This window comes from Elephas maximus, chromosome 4, assembly GCF_024166365.1.
Source record: "Elephas maximus indicus isolate mEleMax1 chromosome 4, mEleMax1 primary haplotype, whole genome shotgun sequence".
NCBI classification, from domain to species: domain Eukaryota; kingdom Metazoa; phylum Chordata; class Mammalia; order Proboscidea; family Elephantidae; genus Elephas; species Elephas maximus.
The window spans coordinates 87,281,510-87,299,155 of record NC_064822.1 but is presented as its reverse complement, the minus strand read 5'-3'; the positions used below and the strand labels follow the sequence as shown (position 1 = coordinate 87,299,155).

At 35.6% G+C, this 17,646-nt stretch overlaps 1 protein-coding gene across 14 annotated transcripts in view; it reads right to left on the bottom strand.

The window, feature by feature from the left end:
* The window catches only part of CCDC91 (coiled-coil domain containing 91), a 457,065-nt gene that overhangs the window by 181,499 nt on the left and 257,920 nt on the right, over positions 1–17,646 (bottom strand). The window lies entirely within an intron of this gene.

The following is a 17,646-nucleotide window of genomic DNA, read 5'->3' as shown; positions in this document are numbered from 1 at the left end:
TGGGTTTGGGTCTTTGCTATGATCGATGCAACTGAGGTACAGACGTAGTTGTGTTAGAGGGAAATGTTAGGCTATCTTTGAAAACAGTGTTCAGACAAAAACAGTACTTAGACATTACAGAAAATTTTAAGATACAGACAGAAATAATGTGATTAAAACCTATCATCAAGAGGTGATTTAAAAACACAGTATAAAAAGGGACTAAGGAGTATAATCTGGGAAAAAGACTTGAACCTGGTCTTCAGGCTTTCATTTACTCAAAACAGGCTACAAATTCAAGTCCAGGTTCATGATCTCCTGCTACCCAGGCTGGCAGAAATTAAGCAACATTCAGATCTCGTCAACTCAACCCTCGGGGAATATGAAGGTGCACGTTCTTAAAGAGTAAATTCCAGATGTCTGAGGAGTGAGAGAGTGATGAATTCAGCCCTATTTCTTTTTAGAAAACAAGAAGCAACTATTATCTAAAATTTCAGAAAAGCTAGATTAAAAAACAAAAGGTTTCTCTCTTCCCTTAATTTAAAAAAGAAGTAACAAGGTCATATTGAGGCTGCTGAAAATTTATCCTGTTACAGATCCCAAACATTTGGAACTGCGATGATTGTGAAGTTTTTCTACGTATTTGAATTACAGTGCAGTGGTACTATACAATTCAAAAAGGAAAATGTTAAATTATGGGTGTAGATCTAAACATGGAAATTTGATATAGTCTAGCCATGCTATAAAGTACTTTGGAGGCTATGAAAGCCAAAGAAAATCTTCAGAAGAAAGGGAATCATTCCTGCTGGCCTTGTTCTTAAGGGATTCTAGTAACATAAGAGTTGTTACCTCAAACACCACAAAAGTCTCCCAGTGAAAATTTCTTTTGTGCCATGGACAACACATTAAAATTAAGAAGTTTCTAAAATTAAGTACAGCACCGAGACTCTGCATATCTGCCTTCCAGGCACTTTAACCTTCTGAAAAGCTGCCATATGGATATGCCTCTCCCTCAGATGCCACAATATTGTTCCTTGCGACTTGAACAAGGGCTACAGTTTCAATTAAAAAGGAAAATAAAGAATGCTGACTGAAACAACTTCTTCAGAATTCCCTGTAGCATTAAAAAAGAGCACCTGGTTATTAGACTAAAGGCCTGTGCATCTCTCGATTTCTGAAACATGAAATCAGGAACTATGGGAAAAAAGAAACCCATCTACATGTCAGAAATATTTGGCTTAAATATACATGTATTAACTTCCCAATAAGGCAGAATATTTTGCTGGATAGAGTCCTACATCAAGCCCTGAGTGACCTGACTTTTCCTTGAAACTCTTCCTCTGCTTATATTTGTTATATATGTTTTATCCAATTCTGGAAATGATAAAGCCTGGAGGAGGAAACTCAGGCATAGACAATGATGGAAGCAAAATTTACGTTTTAAAACTGTACAGACTTCCATATATTTTGAATTTTGTATCGCATGCCTGCGTTACCTTGTCGAAAAATAAGGTGTTTTGAAAATAAGTAAGGCAAATCATTCTATCCTTATCATTTATCCTTGGTATAAAATCTATATCCTAATATATTAAGTTTTGTCACAGCTAATTACTTAGAACTTAAGGATGAAATCAAAACTAACACTGTATTTTGATACCGGGTTGCAGGCTTACTAGAAATGTGACAGATGTCTTAAATGGCTATTCTTCAAAATGTCACTGGTTCTTATATTTCTGCTTCCCTTCCACAGAGTCTGTGTTTTATAGTTCAGGCTGATGAGTAAGGTTAAGCATTCCTCTCATTTTTTCAAAATGGCAAGAAATTAATAATTAGAAATAGACCCTTATAGACATCATCTTTAGAAATGATTTTTTACATACATATCCTCGTTTGGACTTAGAAAATTTAATAAGGGTATCCAACTTTCATCAATTTATCTTCCCTGCCTTTAAGTGAAAAAAAAAAAAAAAAGAAGAAGAAGAAGCATTCAAAATTAGCATATAACTAATATTACAGCACTCAAAATGAGAAATATTTCCTCATTTCTCTGGAGAGCATAAAATAAAGACAGTAAGCTACTTCTTTTATTGGAAATCTCATTCAAACTGAATTGATTTAAACACCACAAAGCTAGTTTAATTTCAAATTTGTATTATATCAAAACCACCTGCTCTTTAACTTGCCAAAGGAGAGCACCTCAATGAGCAGAGTATTTTTTGCTAAAACCAACATAGATACCATAGATTCATAAGGTGGTTATATTTAGAAAAAAGAAATCATCAGGGGCATATGTAAAATATAGAAGTTCATGTGAAATAAAGAATTCTTGGTATGCTTTCCAAATAAATGTGAGAAGTATTACTGAACAGTGTTTAATGAGTATTAGAAAATGACATAGTTGAAAATAATTGGTTAATTAAATATAATAAGTTATTTAAACATTATACATTTTATTTTATATCACAAATTTCCAAAGAAATAAAGCAAATGGCAATAAACTGTTGTCTAAGTTTCACTTCTCAAAGTTGGCAATACAAGACTCTTTACATAACTTAAATCCATACAGAAAGGAAGAAAATGGCAAAAGAAGGGTATCTTGAGTTTCTCCAGGAAACATACTCCCAAATCGCACTGTGAAAACTGGCCCTTTCTGATAAAAGCAGACCTCCTAATAAATAAAATTCCTATTATGCTAGAGTATGAATAGATGTTTTTGAACTCAAGGAGAAAAACAGACTACTGCTTAATAGTTAGAGCAGTTTAGCATGTGAATTACATACATGCAAAGATAAAGAGCCTTAAAGAAAAACAGCACGAGGTCAACTGCAGCAGCAACCACCTTTCAATTTAGGGTATTTAATTTAGTTTAGAACATGATGAGAGAAGAATCTGAGCCCTCTGAAAAGTAAATTCTATAGATACTGCAAAACAAAGCAGGGGATTACAAGCAGAGGCCTCAAGAGTAAAGTACAACATATACAAGCAAGAAAAGTTGCAGGAGCAGTATTGAAACGTGACCTAGCCCAGGACAGAAACAATAACTATCTCAAATGATAATGATGATGATACTAACCAAAACCAAACCCGCTGCTGTTGAGTCGATTTCCACTCATAGCGACTGTATAGGACAGAGTAGAACTGCCCCATAGAGTTTCCAAGGAGCGCCTGGCGGATTTGAACTGCCGATCTCTTGGTTAGCAGCCGTAGCACTTAACCGCTACGCCACCAGCGTTTCCAATGATAATGACAGCTAACAGTAACTGAGCACTTAATACGAGTCAAGGAACAGTCTGAATACTTCATGTGGCATAATACAGGTTGCTAGTGTCCCTTAGTATCCAATCTCTTCCTTTTCCTTTTAATAATAGAGCTGTTTCTCAAGTTTTGGCTGGACACTTGGTTGTCTACTAATTCTAGAGACTATATTTCTCAGCTTATTTGACCGTTAGGTATGGCCATATGCTTAGGGCTGGCCAATGGCAATATGAAACTGAAATGAGGAATTTCTACTTAATGTTCTTAAAAATGAAATTGCTTGCTCCTCATGAACTCCTTCCATCTTCCTGAAAGCTAGAAAGTAGACAAAGTGTTAGTTAATTACCTTTAATCATAGGGATGAAGATAACTGAGACAGTCTGCTTAGATTCAGAGACAGAAAGAGCCACTTGTTGAGAACTGCTAAGCTACCCCACAAGTCTGGATACCTGAATAGATCCATGGTGCGGAGCCTACCTACTTACCCTGTACTGTTACATAAGTGGAAATAAACTATCTTTTGTAAACCACTGTATTTTGGGGTTCCTTAGTATAGCAATTTAGCCTATGCCCTAACAAATACACAGATACTAATTTATTTAAACCTTGTAACAACCAGAAAAGGTAGACATTATTATAATCAAACACTCTTTAAAAATTAAGAAACTGAGGCATAAAAAGGTAAATTAAATAATGTACAGGAGAGCAAAGAATCGAGCCAAGGAATTCTGGATGTAGACTCAGCTCTTTTAACAACTATGGTATGCTACCTTTCACTAACTGAGTTTTGGTAGCTAATAAATAAATAATCTGTAACACACACACTATACACCCATGCCTACCCACACCCATACCTATACCTGTGAGGTCTCAAGAGTGACATAAAACACATATAAGCAAAAAAAGGATTGAAACACTGAGATAGCCTAGGACAGACACGTGAGTGTGTGTGTAATTAGCCTGTATATCTACTTTGCTTGGCAAATCTGTACATCATCTTACTTACAGAGTTAATGCACATTATTTTTTTTTTTCTAAAGTCTATTTAACCCTTTTCAGGCACTACCTAAAATTGAAAATCCAGTTAGAACAACAGAAAATAAAGGACCACATAATTGATATATTACATTGACTGGAGTAATTACAGAACTCATATTCTTTATAGATATTATCATGAACTCACCCCTCCAGCATTATTATTAGAGGTAGAAACCTATTGAATAAGCTTAGCTAATAGGGAGATTCAAAAAAAAAAAAAAACTTTTCACTTCATAAAAACAGGTTAATACGGAGATACAATATCACTATGGATCCAGGAAGATACTAATGATGGAGTACCCTAAATTTTTTTATGATAATAAGCAGAAATCTGTAATTAATGAGTAATGTCTGGGTGGGATGGAACTGATATTGATTAAATTTTCATGTCTAAATGGGTTGGTTTAATCAACATTAGGCACAAATATTAAGCTGATGAGATATAAAGAAGAAACAATAACATATAAAAATCATTTTAAAAGGTAAGCCAAAAATTACCAAGGGGAAAAGCCAGGTTGTATATGTCATAAAACAACTAACGGAGCTGTTTTAATTTCAAAAATTTGTCTCTGGAGTTATTTTTAAGGTCTGCTTCCACAGCATGTACCCTATTGAAATTTACATCCTCAGTACAGAATGAAGTCTTCTCCTTCATTCCTTTGACAATCAAGCTATGACCCAGTCACAAAATAAAGGCAAGCCTTGAATCTATATTAGAACAAGTTTTCTTGCAAAGCTTCCAATGCTGTTTGGTTTTGGCATGGCTGAAAAAACCACAAGAATAGCCTTGCATGCAAAATTCTGGCTTAGCCAAAATAGTTCAGAGGCACTCAAGAACTATCCTCAACTACCAAGCCTTTCTCAATCCTCCATAAGGTTAAGTTTGGTGGGAGGGATAAAAAAGGACAAGCCAAGTCGTTAGTTCCAAACAAATCACTAGTATCTAGCATACTCTTAGGCCAAACTCTACTGGCAAGAGGAAACATCTGTATTTGTCCAGGAAAAATCTGATCATACGATAAAAGCTGGAATTTATGAGAATCCTTGTTCAATCAAATAACTGAAACTATAAATTTATTTCATACCTCTGGGTTAACAAAATGGTGCAATTCAAATAAAGATATACAGACGGGTCTCACATATCTTAATTTTTGCTTCTTTCCTTTTTATACGAAATCTTAACAGTATCTAATCAAGGGAAAATATCAAAAGAAGAGAAAACAAAGTTGTTTCCCCCTTCTTGGAGCAAAGCTTTATACAATACAAGTAATTCTACACCCTGGGAAAAACTGGTCTCTTAAATGTAATATGTGCTCCCTTATTAAAAAAAAAAAAAGTACAATTCAAGAGTTCAAATAAAATACTAGCAAATGGATGCTTTTGAGAAAGGAAATACAGCTACCATGTGATACTCCAAGCTGGCATGTAACATACAGTGCATTGCTAAAATTCAAAGCACTCCCTACCAAAAGGTACTTAAAGCATATTTAACCTTTTCAGAAAATATATAGAAGACCAACACTTTCAAAGCTATGGTTGGTTAGCATGGGAAATGAGTATATCAACAATTTCACTCAAGATATTTCAGAGCACCTTAGGTTTTACCTAGTTTACATAGCAATTATGCATCATTTTTTCAGTATAACTAGCAGAGAATTCTTGTGCCTATTAAGTTAAAACTCTGTTTTATTTGGTATTTGAACCTTCCTATTATCTAAGCTTATACTTAAACATAAGAGGAAAAGATTATATCATGGAAAATTCTCCTTATAAAATGCTCTAAGACTTCAGAAAAGAATGTGCCCATGCCCTGCTTTCTCATTAAAAGCATAAAGTATTTAGTAAGTACTATTCATGTGTCTAGCACTCACTGGTTTCTGGTATCTAGCTTAAGATACAAAAATTAAAGAACATTGATTTAGTCAAGCTTCAGAAGCAAAGACTGAAAAAGGAAAATGGGGGTGTATATCTGTATGTCTAGTTGTGGTAGCAATACTTTGAGACATATATACATCTATAAGTAATGATGAGTTTTATAAATTTACTCTGCTAAGATAAATGCCTATAGATAAGACACTAAAGGGGGGGAAAAAGAGAGTTCTAGAGAGTGAGAAAAGGATATACAAGACTCTTCTAATTTCAAGATGAATGTGATGACTAGAAACTAATTTTCAAATCACCAAAAAATGATACCCCACCCCATCTGTTTGGAGTCTACAGAAAATGTTTCAGTTAAACCAAAAACAAAACAAACCCATTGTCATTGAGTTGATTCTGACTCACAGTGACCCTACAGGACAGAGAAGAACTGCTCCATAGGGTTTCCAAGGAGCACCTAGTGGATTTGAACTGCTGACCTTTTGGTTAGCAGCCATAGCTCTTAACCACTAAGCCACCAGGATTTCCACGTTTAGGTTAAAACAACCCACTGCCATCGAGTCAATTCCGACTCATAGCGACCCTATAGGACAGAGTAGAACTGCCCCATAGGGTTTCCTAGGAGCACCTGGTGGAACTGCACTGCTAACTTTTTGGTTAGCAGCCAAATGCTTAACCACTACACCACCAGGGTTTCCATCTTTAGGTGAGGCACCCACAAAAGAACCGAGAAACATATAATACACATTCAAATCATTATCTTTTATTTGATGTTCACATATAAATATTAGGCCAAACTGCATTTTCTTTGTTGCCTTTTTCAGGCTATTTTTCTAATCACCATTTTTGCTAATTTGTCTACTACGTGAAAATTCAGTAATGTTTCAACACTTCCCCATCTGATATGATTTACAAAATTTCTAAATCCCTTAAGTTTCAAGAATAACAAAAACCAGGAAGTGTAATTTAATTTGAAAAGTAAACAAGGGAAGCCAGAACCAAAAAATCCTTGTAACTCTCACTTCAGAATGAGATTAAAAATCTTGTATATGAGTTTCAAAAAAGGAAAGCCCTTTTTCTAGCTAATCTCTGTAAGAGCAAATATCACCTAAAAAAGTAACTACATAAAAAGGAGGGGGAGAGATTTTTGTCACTGTCTTAAAAAAGATTCTATCTATATACAGTAGCAAAACAAAAATTTTAACCAAAAACTATGTATCTTATTTGGGTGAAATTGGAATTTTTAATGAACTGAGCTCAAAGTGACATAAAACAAAAACAACATGTTGAATTTAATTTCTTGAACACGTTCCACTCACTGTTACAATGTGCTAGCAGAGCTTTTGCAAGTTCTGTCTTTGAACTTTTACACACTGATTGAGTCAACTAGAACTTCCTCTGGAAAATTCTTCCCCAAGGTTACTTAGGATAAAAAGAAAAGCCATTTTAAGAATGTGTCAGCATTTAAAATGATTTTACCTCAAGAACTCATGTATGTTGTGTTAATTAAATATGTATGTATACAGAGATACTTCTGAAAAGAAAAACAAGAAGTAAACACATTTGGGTAAGAGGTGAAGATAGTAGGATATTTTGTCTTTAAAAAGGCACGGCATTTTATCGCTTAAGTTATAAAATTACGTCTATTTTAGAAAATGTGCCTGTATTTTTTCCATGATTGACCTGCTCTGATAGTTCCTCTGTGGTATTATAGCAATCCTACACTATAAAGTTTTTTTTTTTTTTCTTACTGTGATCACTTATTCCACATCAAGAAAAACAAGGCATAACACTGAAACAAATTTTGATGTAGGATATATCTGTGTTTCTTAGGTACAGCTAAAATGTTTTTTCTTTTTTTTTTTTTAAACTTTCCAAAACAGAGAGCATTTAGTTTCTATTGGAGCTTGTTAATCTCATCTTTCTTGTGCAGAAAAATTTCTCAGTGATTCCAATGCAATATAATGCACGTGCGCACAGACACACAACTTTGATAGACTCAACATTAGATGGTAAACATGGGGGTGGGTGGGTGGAAATAGCAACAACAAGCTGAATTAGAAGGAATACACTGACAGATATAACCACCCCCTTAGGGTAGCAGAATGATTTCTGGAACTCTTAAAAGATACAGATACCCAGATCCCACCTAAACCTGCTGATTCAGAATTTCCAGGGAACTGCCTTATCACACGCATTTTAAAAAAGCAACACAAATAATTACCAGGTACTGAAAAAGTTGAGAACCAAGGTGCTAGAGTATCCTGATCATTGACAACTGTTAAGGACATCTTAAAACAGGATCACGCTAATACAACTCATTATCTAAAAAATTTTTGTAAGATACTTTACATCATGAATCGTATTCTTTGATTAAAAAACAGAGATAAAGGACTTGTAAAGTCTAAGCCAGTGAATATATTCGAGAACGACAATTTAGGAAAAAAGCCCAATTAAACAAATAAAGGAAAATTCTTACGTTGCTTGTAGTAAACAATCTTAGATGTGTCATGCTCCTCTGCAAAGCCTTCCAAGATCTACATTTACTTTACTGTTGTTAATTATCAAGGATAAAAGATTTTAAAAGTTATGACATAAAAAGGAAAAAAAAATTACATAAACATTATGGGAAAAGTTGGCGTATGTAGCACATTAGGTTAGTTTTGGGTTTGTTTTCTTCTGTTCTTTAACAGAATTTCACGTCCTTTTCATCAATTTGTAGCAAACTATTTTCCAAATGAACAAAAGAATGCTGGCTCTTTAACAGGGACCCTGAACTATGAAGGGTTGGGTCACCATCTCTTTTCTTAAAGTGGATACTTCTAAAAAGATAGAAATAAAAATTCACATTGTATTATTTTGAAAAGTCAACCAATTGATAATCAGCTATAAGTTAATGCAAAGGCAATGTAATTTTTATACTAGAAAATTGATAAGCTAAGTATAATAATGATAATTATAATTATAATAGCTAATATTTATTAAGGGCTTATTTATTTATTTGCCATGCACTAGGACGGCACTGGGTTTTTTTTTTTATTCTTTGTCTCACTGCATTTCTACAACATTCCTATGAACAGGTTCTATGGTTTATCCTCTTATTTATTGACGAGGAAACTAAAATTCATGTAAAAGAAACTGCCTGAAGTCACACTGTTAGCAAGCAGCAGAGGCTTTAACCCAAGCGAGTCTGGTTTCAAAAGCCTATGCTCTTAATCACGCCATTCTACTAAAAGAAGTACTTACCAAGCCCAAAGTAGAATTTTTTTCAGAGATGTAACACTCCTTGAGGAAATCATAGAATAAAAGGATATAAATTCTTATATATCATTACTAAAGACAGAAAAAGATAAGCATATTAGGCCTAACAGTATAGAATAACTTTGTATTTTAAAGCTATTTAAACACTGGATTGGGCTGCAGATTTTTCTTTAGTCAGCTCCTGTAGTAGGTGATTTGAAGTTGTACGAACATAGACAGATTTACCAAAAAGAATGGATTTCCAATTTGATAAAGTCAGCTGATCCATTTTAACAGGACTGATTCAAAGTGAATCAGAATTTTCTATACTTTATTAAAACTTTAAATCCTATCGCTTATTTTTGTTTTGAAATCAGAAACATCTGATCACATACTTTGGGAGACTTAAAAAAGCGCTATTTCACTTGAGTGGTATTAATTCGGTACATAAGGACGGCTAACCAAACTGTATTGAAACTTCAGGTTTACTTTTATCTGATTATCCACATAGAAAATCAGACTGGCCCTGAGACTATTAAAAATGCACAGTAATTATTATTAATGATACTTTAATATTTAAAGCCATGATAATTTGCTGAAACAAAACTAGTCCCACATTTCAGAAAAGCAATACACAAAAAGAAATTAAAAAAGAAATACACAAAGATCCAAGGCTGGGGTACTCTTAAATGACAAGATGATGGAAACAAGTTTTTAACTCTCTTCAATACAATGAGAATAAAAAGAAAGGCATGAGCTCCGGATAGTCTTTGATTCCACAATAATCATTTCTTACAGTGAAGAGCATATGTGACTGAGTAAACACCATTTTAATTTGTATTAAAAGAACAAAAGGAGGTGAGACCTTCTACACTGTTGATGTATGGAGCTTGGGGAAACCTCTTGCCTGGAAAGACACATTTTAGGCTGGTTAAACTCACAAAAGCTATCATTCAAAGTCTCTGGAGACCGATTAGAGGGCTTTCAAAAAATTGAGAAGCATTTATTCAATAAAATCTAGGGAAACTTGGTAAGAACAGTAGGAGACTGAGGCATCTGAGTTAGGGACCACATGCACTATGCACAGCTCAGCCTTCAGAAGAACTGTTTTCTGCAGGCTCAGCAGTTGATTGGCAGTTCCCCTACACATTAGGGCTGAAGAATTATTTCTGGTAGTTTTGGAAGCTGGTGAACATCAGCAGATCCCATTTTTCACAGCTTTCTGCTGTGGACAAAGAGCCCTGGTGGCGCAGTGGTTAAGCACTCATCTGCTAACCAAAAGGTTGGCGGTTCAAACCCACAAGCCCACTCCACAGAAGAAAGATACAACAGTCTGCTCCCGTAAAGATTTACAACCTTGGAAATCCTATGGGGCAACTCTACACTGTCCTGTAGGGTCACTATGAGTAGAAATCAGTATGAAAGCAATAGGTTGGTTTTGGATGCTGTGGGAGCTTTATATTATGCAGGTGGCAACACCTGCCCATTCCCTTACACCCAACTCCTGCTATGCAGAGAGGTTCTGGATAGGGCAACTGGTAAGCAGTGCAATCCTCCTTTCCTGCACAGCTCCCTACTGCAGAAGCCGTGCTATGTTGGTCTCAGCATCCAAGTGCCAGTTTCCACCTCTCTACTTTCCTGAAGCACAGTTATCCCAAGGAAATTTAGCAGTTATAAATACTGAAAGATTCCAGAGAAAGAGACAGTTAAAGGGAGTCTGGCTATAAGCACCCCTGATGATCAGAAATACTTCTCACATGCCCAAAACAACATCCTCTCAGGAGTGACATCAGAGGCTGCACGATGTAAAGGAAAAAATACTTTTGTGAATTAGTGAAGTTACTAAACAAATAAAAAAGTAAACAGAAACAAGCATGCAGATTAGTACACAAAGTTGATATGTTATTTACAATGCCTAGTTTTCAAAAACAAAAAAATTACTAGACATGGAAAGAAACAGAAAAATATGGCCCATGAACGAAGAGGCAATAGAAATTGCCTTTGACAGTGCCAGATGTTAGACTTAATTAACAGATATCAAATCACCCATTATGAACATGTTCAAAGAACTAAAGAAAATCATACTTAAAGAATTAAAGAAAACAAAGATGGCAACATCTTATGAAATACAAATAGTAAACACATTACACAAAAGAAGCAAAGGGAAATCCTAGAGGGGAAATGTAGAATAACCAAAATAAAAAATTTGGAAGAGCTTCTGAACAGTAGATTTGGATTGGAAGAAGAATCAATGAATTCTGCAATGCAATGTGCAGAACAGAGAGAGGACAAATAATAAAGAAAAATGAATACAGTCTCGGAAAAAAATGGGGAACTGCATCAACCAGACCAACGTGTACATAATGGGAGTAACAGAAGGTGGAGAGAGAGGGGGAAAGGAGCAGAAAAGATATTTGCAGAAATAATGGCTGAAAACTTCTTAAATTTCATGAAAAACATTAATCTACTATTTTTTTTTTTTACACATCTAAGAAGCTCAACAACTTTCAAGTAGGATAAATGAAAAGAGATCCACACACAGACACATTATAGTCAAAATGTTGAAACCCAAAGATAAAATCTTGGAAAAAATAGAAAAATGATACCCATATGACAGAACCTCAAAAATATTAACAGCTTATTTCTCATCAGAAACGATAAAAAGCGGAAGGTACTGGGATGATACATCCAAAGTGATAAAATTAAAAAAAAAAAAAAAAATTCTGTCAATCAAAAATCTTACATCCAGCAAAATTTAAAGAAGGAAAGCTAAAACAATGGCATTTCCGGATAAATTCATTGTTAGTATATCTGCCTTATAATACTAAAAGTTCTTTAAACCAAAGCAAGTGCTACCAGAGAGTAATTCAATACACATGAAAAAACAAACCATGCCAGTACGGTAATTCTGCAGGAAATTTTAAGACAGTAGAATTGCAAGTTTCTTCTCCTTTTTTCTCTTAACGGATTTAAAAATAAGTTTCATAAAATAATATGTATATAATTGCATTTTGGGTTTTACTAAACATAAAAATATAACATATTTGACAAAAACTGCAAAAAAAGGAGGCTGGGAAGAAAGCTGTATATAAGAATTAAACCAGTTGACAATAGGAATCCACAAAAAGAGAAGAAAAAATAGTAGATAGGGTCAATGTAACAAGCTCTATAATACACCTACTCCTCGCTTATACACTATCTCCTTATCTGACACGCTGCATTTATGACAGTAGTAAAAAATCTACCATCCAACTATTTTGCACGTTAATGAGGCAGCACCTGTGGTGGCAACAGCTGCAGAGCATCCAGGGAAGTTGGGCTGTGCTGCCCCATGCTCTCCGCTCCCTCCTGCAGAGGGGGTGTCAGGCAGATGCATAGGCAGCACTGAGGCAGCAGGTACCTCTTCTGGGTTCCCAGCTCCTACATGGCCAGAGGTCCTGCAGCTCAAAATTGCTGTGGCGTGGGAAGGGAGGAAAGAAAGCAGTATCGGAAAGGGTGTTTGGAAGAAATGCATGCACATTTAACGACATCCCAAAGTGAGCTGAGCTGGGGCTGAAGCTTCTGCCTCAGTGGGACCTGGTACATGGCCAGGCGGCCAGCACCCTTTCAGGAAGCCCTGAGTCTTAGTGACTCATCAGGCCTGGTGGGCAGAGCAGGCTCTGGGATGATAAACAAAGGGCTTAGTGCGGTGGGGGTGGAGCCTGGAGGCAGCTCCACTAGGGAAACTCCAACCCAGCACAGGGGGAAGGTAAAGGGGTTAAGCCATGGGGCCCTCCAGTCACACAGCCTGGCTTTATCCAGCTTCTCTCCTCCAAGCTTCCTTCTCCACAAAGGAATAATCCATAACTCCACTCGTCGCAGTGATGAACACATCAGTAAATCTTAGGTGTTATTATTTCTATTATCATATTTTCTAAATAATAATAAAAAAAAAATGGACAAATCGATGTTCTGAAAACAGAAAAAAAAACCTCCATTTTTGCACAACACCGATTTTTGCATAACAACCTGGTCCCTGGAACCTAACCTAATCATGTCGATAAGTGAGGAGTAGGTGTATATTGTTCTTACTTCTCTCAGGTTTTTTAAAAATAAATAATTATAGAAAGTAATAATAATTTGCTGTTGGGTTATAACATATAGATGAAATGTGTATAAAAAGGGTGAGAAGGAAGACTACTATCTAAGAGCAAAGTTTCTACATCTCATTAAGTTAGTACAAATCTGAAGTAGACTCTGATAGTTAAGAAGACTATCGTAATTTCTGGAGAAACCACTAAGAAAGTAATAATATAAACAAAAAATCATCAAAGAAATTACAATATTACATGAGAAAAGAATCACATAATATTTTTTAAAAAAGGCAATAAAAGAGTAACTGGGGAACAAAAAAGACATGTGACATGCAGAAAACAAAAAGCAAAATGTCAGAGCTAAACCTAGCCATACAAATAATACTTTTTAATGTGAATAGATTAAACAATCCAACTAAAAGATAATGTCAAGCTGGATAAAAAAACAAGAACCATTTACATGTTGTCTGCAGTGGGGTTGGGTGGGGGTTCTAGGAGAGACAAAGTTTAGATTTAAAGACACAAATTGGAACACCATATTTCCCTGATATAAAAGAATTTCTTTATACAGTTGGAATATAAACTTACTATAAGTTACAATGGAAACCCTAGTGGCGTAGTGATTAAGACCTACAGCTGCTAACCAAAAGGCTGACAGTTCAAATCTACCAGGCACTCCTTGGAAACCCTATGGGGCAGTTCTACTCTGTCCTATAGGTTTGCTATGAGTCAGAATCAATTTGACAGCAACAGGTTTGGTTTGTTTGTTTTTTTTAATTAGCTATGATACGATAAATTAAATATAACTTTGTAGGCAATCTGATTGGATTTTGGATCCATTTTAGCAAATCATAACTCCTGAAAGATTTAAATCCCCTCTTTGTAATTGAGAATCCCTGGTGGGGCTGTAGTGGTGCAGTGGTTAAGAGCTACCACTGCTAAGCAGAAGATTGGCAGTTCAACTCCAGCAGCTGCGCCCTGGAAACCCTATGAGACAGTTCCACTCTGTCCTATTGGGTGCCTATGAATCAGAATCGACTTGACAGCCACAAATTTGTTTGTTTGTTTTTTGGCGGCGCAAACAGTTAAAGCACTCAGCTGCTAATCAAAAGGTTGGTGGTTCCAGTCCACCCAGAGGTGCCTAGAAAAACCTTGCAATCTACTTCTGAAATATCAGCCACTGAAACCCCTATGGAGCAGAGTTCTACTCTGTCACACACAGGGTCACCATGAATGGGAACTGACTTGATGGCTATTGTTTTGTTTTGTTTTTTTCCTACCTGAGTGTTAAATAACAATATTAGACAAAGAGAATAAATGAATAAATCTCAGCTTCTTCAATTTACAACTCACAAATAATAACAGCAGAGCTTTCACACAGCTTTTATCCTCATTAGATGCCAGTGTTGGAAGTGATTCATAATTAATAAATACATTCCCAGAAGGAAAAACTTCAGAGGTAGAACCAAAAAAGATTTAAAAACGAAATACTGTTCAGAAAAACACAAAGGCACATACAAAATGAAAATACTTTCAAAACAGTTTTAGAATTAGGAAGTAAAAATAAGTATAATATAAATGCATTCAAGGACATATTACTTAAATCATCAGGAGAATTATGCAAATTATAATATTATAGTTCTTCTACTCATCCTGACCCTTAGGGAAAACAGGAAGATGGGTCAAAATAGATACTGAAGTAGAACATGTCACAAACACAGTAACTGTAAAGCCGGTTTAATTTAGCAGAACTAAAAATTCACAATGTTACAAAAATGGCCATTACAACTGTAACCAGATATTTTTATGGCCATCTCAAAAATGGCACCAGTTTCTATATTGGGTGTGGATACAAAAATGACTTTTCATGTCCTCAAACACAGCTATCAGACTATTTTAATACTCCAGGGTTTTTGTTTTTTTTTTTCAAGTACTTTTAAATTAATTCTGTATCTACTTTTCTACTATTATCAAAATGACGTCTTATAAAAGATTTTAACATTAAATTATCAGCTAACTAAAATGACACTACCGTCTATCAGTTTAATAATGAAGTTTAATGAACAATAAAAATTTCTATACTCCATTGGTGGTAGAAGAATTTTTTTTTTTTACATTGAGTGTAATAATGAACAATCAAAAACAAGCTAAACACCTATTAATATTAGTATTGTTGAACAAAATTATGTTACATTTATATTATATACTACCATGTCATGGACTGAACTATGTCCCCCAAAAATATCTGTCAACCTAGCTGGGCCATGATTCTCAGTATTGTGTGATTGTCTACCATTTTATGGGACTCTTCTATATGCTGTAAATCCTACCACTGTGATGTAATAAGAGGGATTAGGGGCAGTTAAACTGATGATATCTACAAGATTATGTAGTGTCTTAAGCCAACCTCTTTTGAGATATAAAAAAAAGAGGCGAGCAGAGAGACTGGGGGACCTCATACCACCAAGAAAGCAGTGCCAGGAGCAGAGCGCATCCTTTGGACCTGAGGTTCCACCACTGAGATGCCCCCACACCAAGGGAAGACTGATGACAAGGACCTTTCTCCAGAGCCGAGAGAAGAGAAAAAGCCTTCCCCTGGAGCTGGTGTCCTGAATTTCAACTTCTAGCCTACTGTACTGTGAGAGAATAAACTTCTCTTTGTTAAAGTCATCCACTTGTGGTATTTCTGTTATAGCAGCACTAGATGATTAAGACACTATAGAACAGAAATAATACTATAAGTATATATATGCTGACATGAAAATTATATTGAGTAAATGCAGCAAGTAACAAAAGAATAAATTCAATATGATAATATTTTAATGAATGCAAATCAAAACTACGTAGCATGATATGAACACATATGTATGTAAATATGGAGAAAAACATCTAGAAGGATGCAATCTTCAGTGGAAGGAATACACAGGGTCACTGTACTAAAAACAACTGGTTGACGGTCAATAGTTTCAGGAGGTAGCATATGATCAAGAACTGATGGTACTGAAGGAAGAGGTCCAAGCTATACTGAAGGCACGGGGAGAAAACAAGGCTCCAGGGATTAACGAAATACCAACTGAGATATTTCAACAAATAGATACAGCACTGGAAGCACTCACTTACCTATGCCAAGAATTCTGGAAGCCAGGTACCTGGCCAACCAACTGGAAGAGATCCATATTTATGCCTACTCCAAAGAAAGATGATCCAACAGAATGGAGAAATTATCAAACAATATCATTAATATCACACACAAGTAATATTTTGCTGAAGATCATTCAGAAACAGTTGCAGCAAAACATCGACAGGGACCTGCCAGAAATTCAAGCCAGATGCAAAAGAGGATGTGGAACAAGAGATATCATTGCTGATGTTAGATGAATCCTGGCTGAAAGCAGAGAATAACAGAAAGATGTTTACCTGCGTTTTACTGACTATGCAAAAGCATTCAACTGTGTGGATAATTACAGATTGTGGATAACATTACAAAGAATGAGAATTCCAGAACACTTAATTGTGCTCATGAGGAACCTGTACATAAATCAAGAGACGGTTGTTCGAACAGAACAAAGAGTTGCTGCGTGGTTTAAAGTCGGCAAAGGTGTTTGTCAGGGTTGTATCCTTTCACTATACTTACTCCATCTGTATGCTAAGCAAATTATCCAAGAAGCTGGACTATATGAGGAAGAACAGGGCATCAGGATTGGAGGAAGACTCGTTAACAACCTGCCATATGCAGATTACACAACCTTGCTTGCTGAAAATGAAGAGGACTTGAACCACTTACTAATGAAGATCAAAGACCACAGCTTTCAGCATGGATTGCACCTCAACATAAAGAAAACGAAAATCCTCACAATTGGATCAATAAGCAACATCATGATAACGGAGAAAAGACTCAAGTGACCAAGTATTTCATTTTACTTGGATCCACAATCAATGCCAGTGGAAGTCGCAGTCAAGAAATCAAATGACACATTGTATTGGGCAAATCTGCTGCAAAAGATCTCTTTAAAGTGTTAAAAAACAAAGATGTTACTTTAAGGACTAAAGTGTGCCTGACCCAAGCCGTAGCGTTTTCAATTGCTTCATATGCATGTGAAAGCTGGACAATGAATAAGTAAGACAGAAGAAGAATTGATGCCTTTGAAATACTGTGCTGGTGAAGAATACTGAATATAATGTA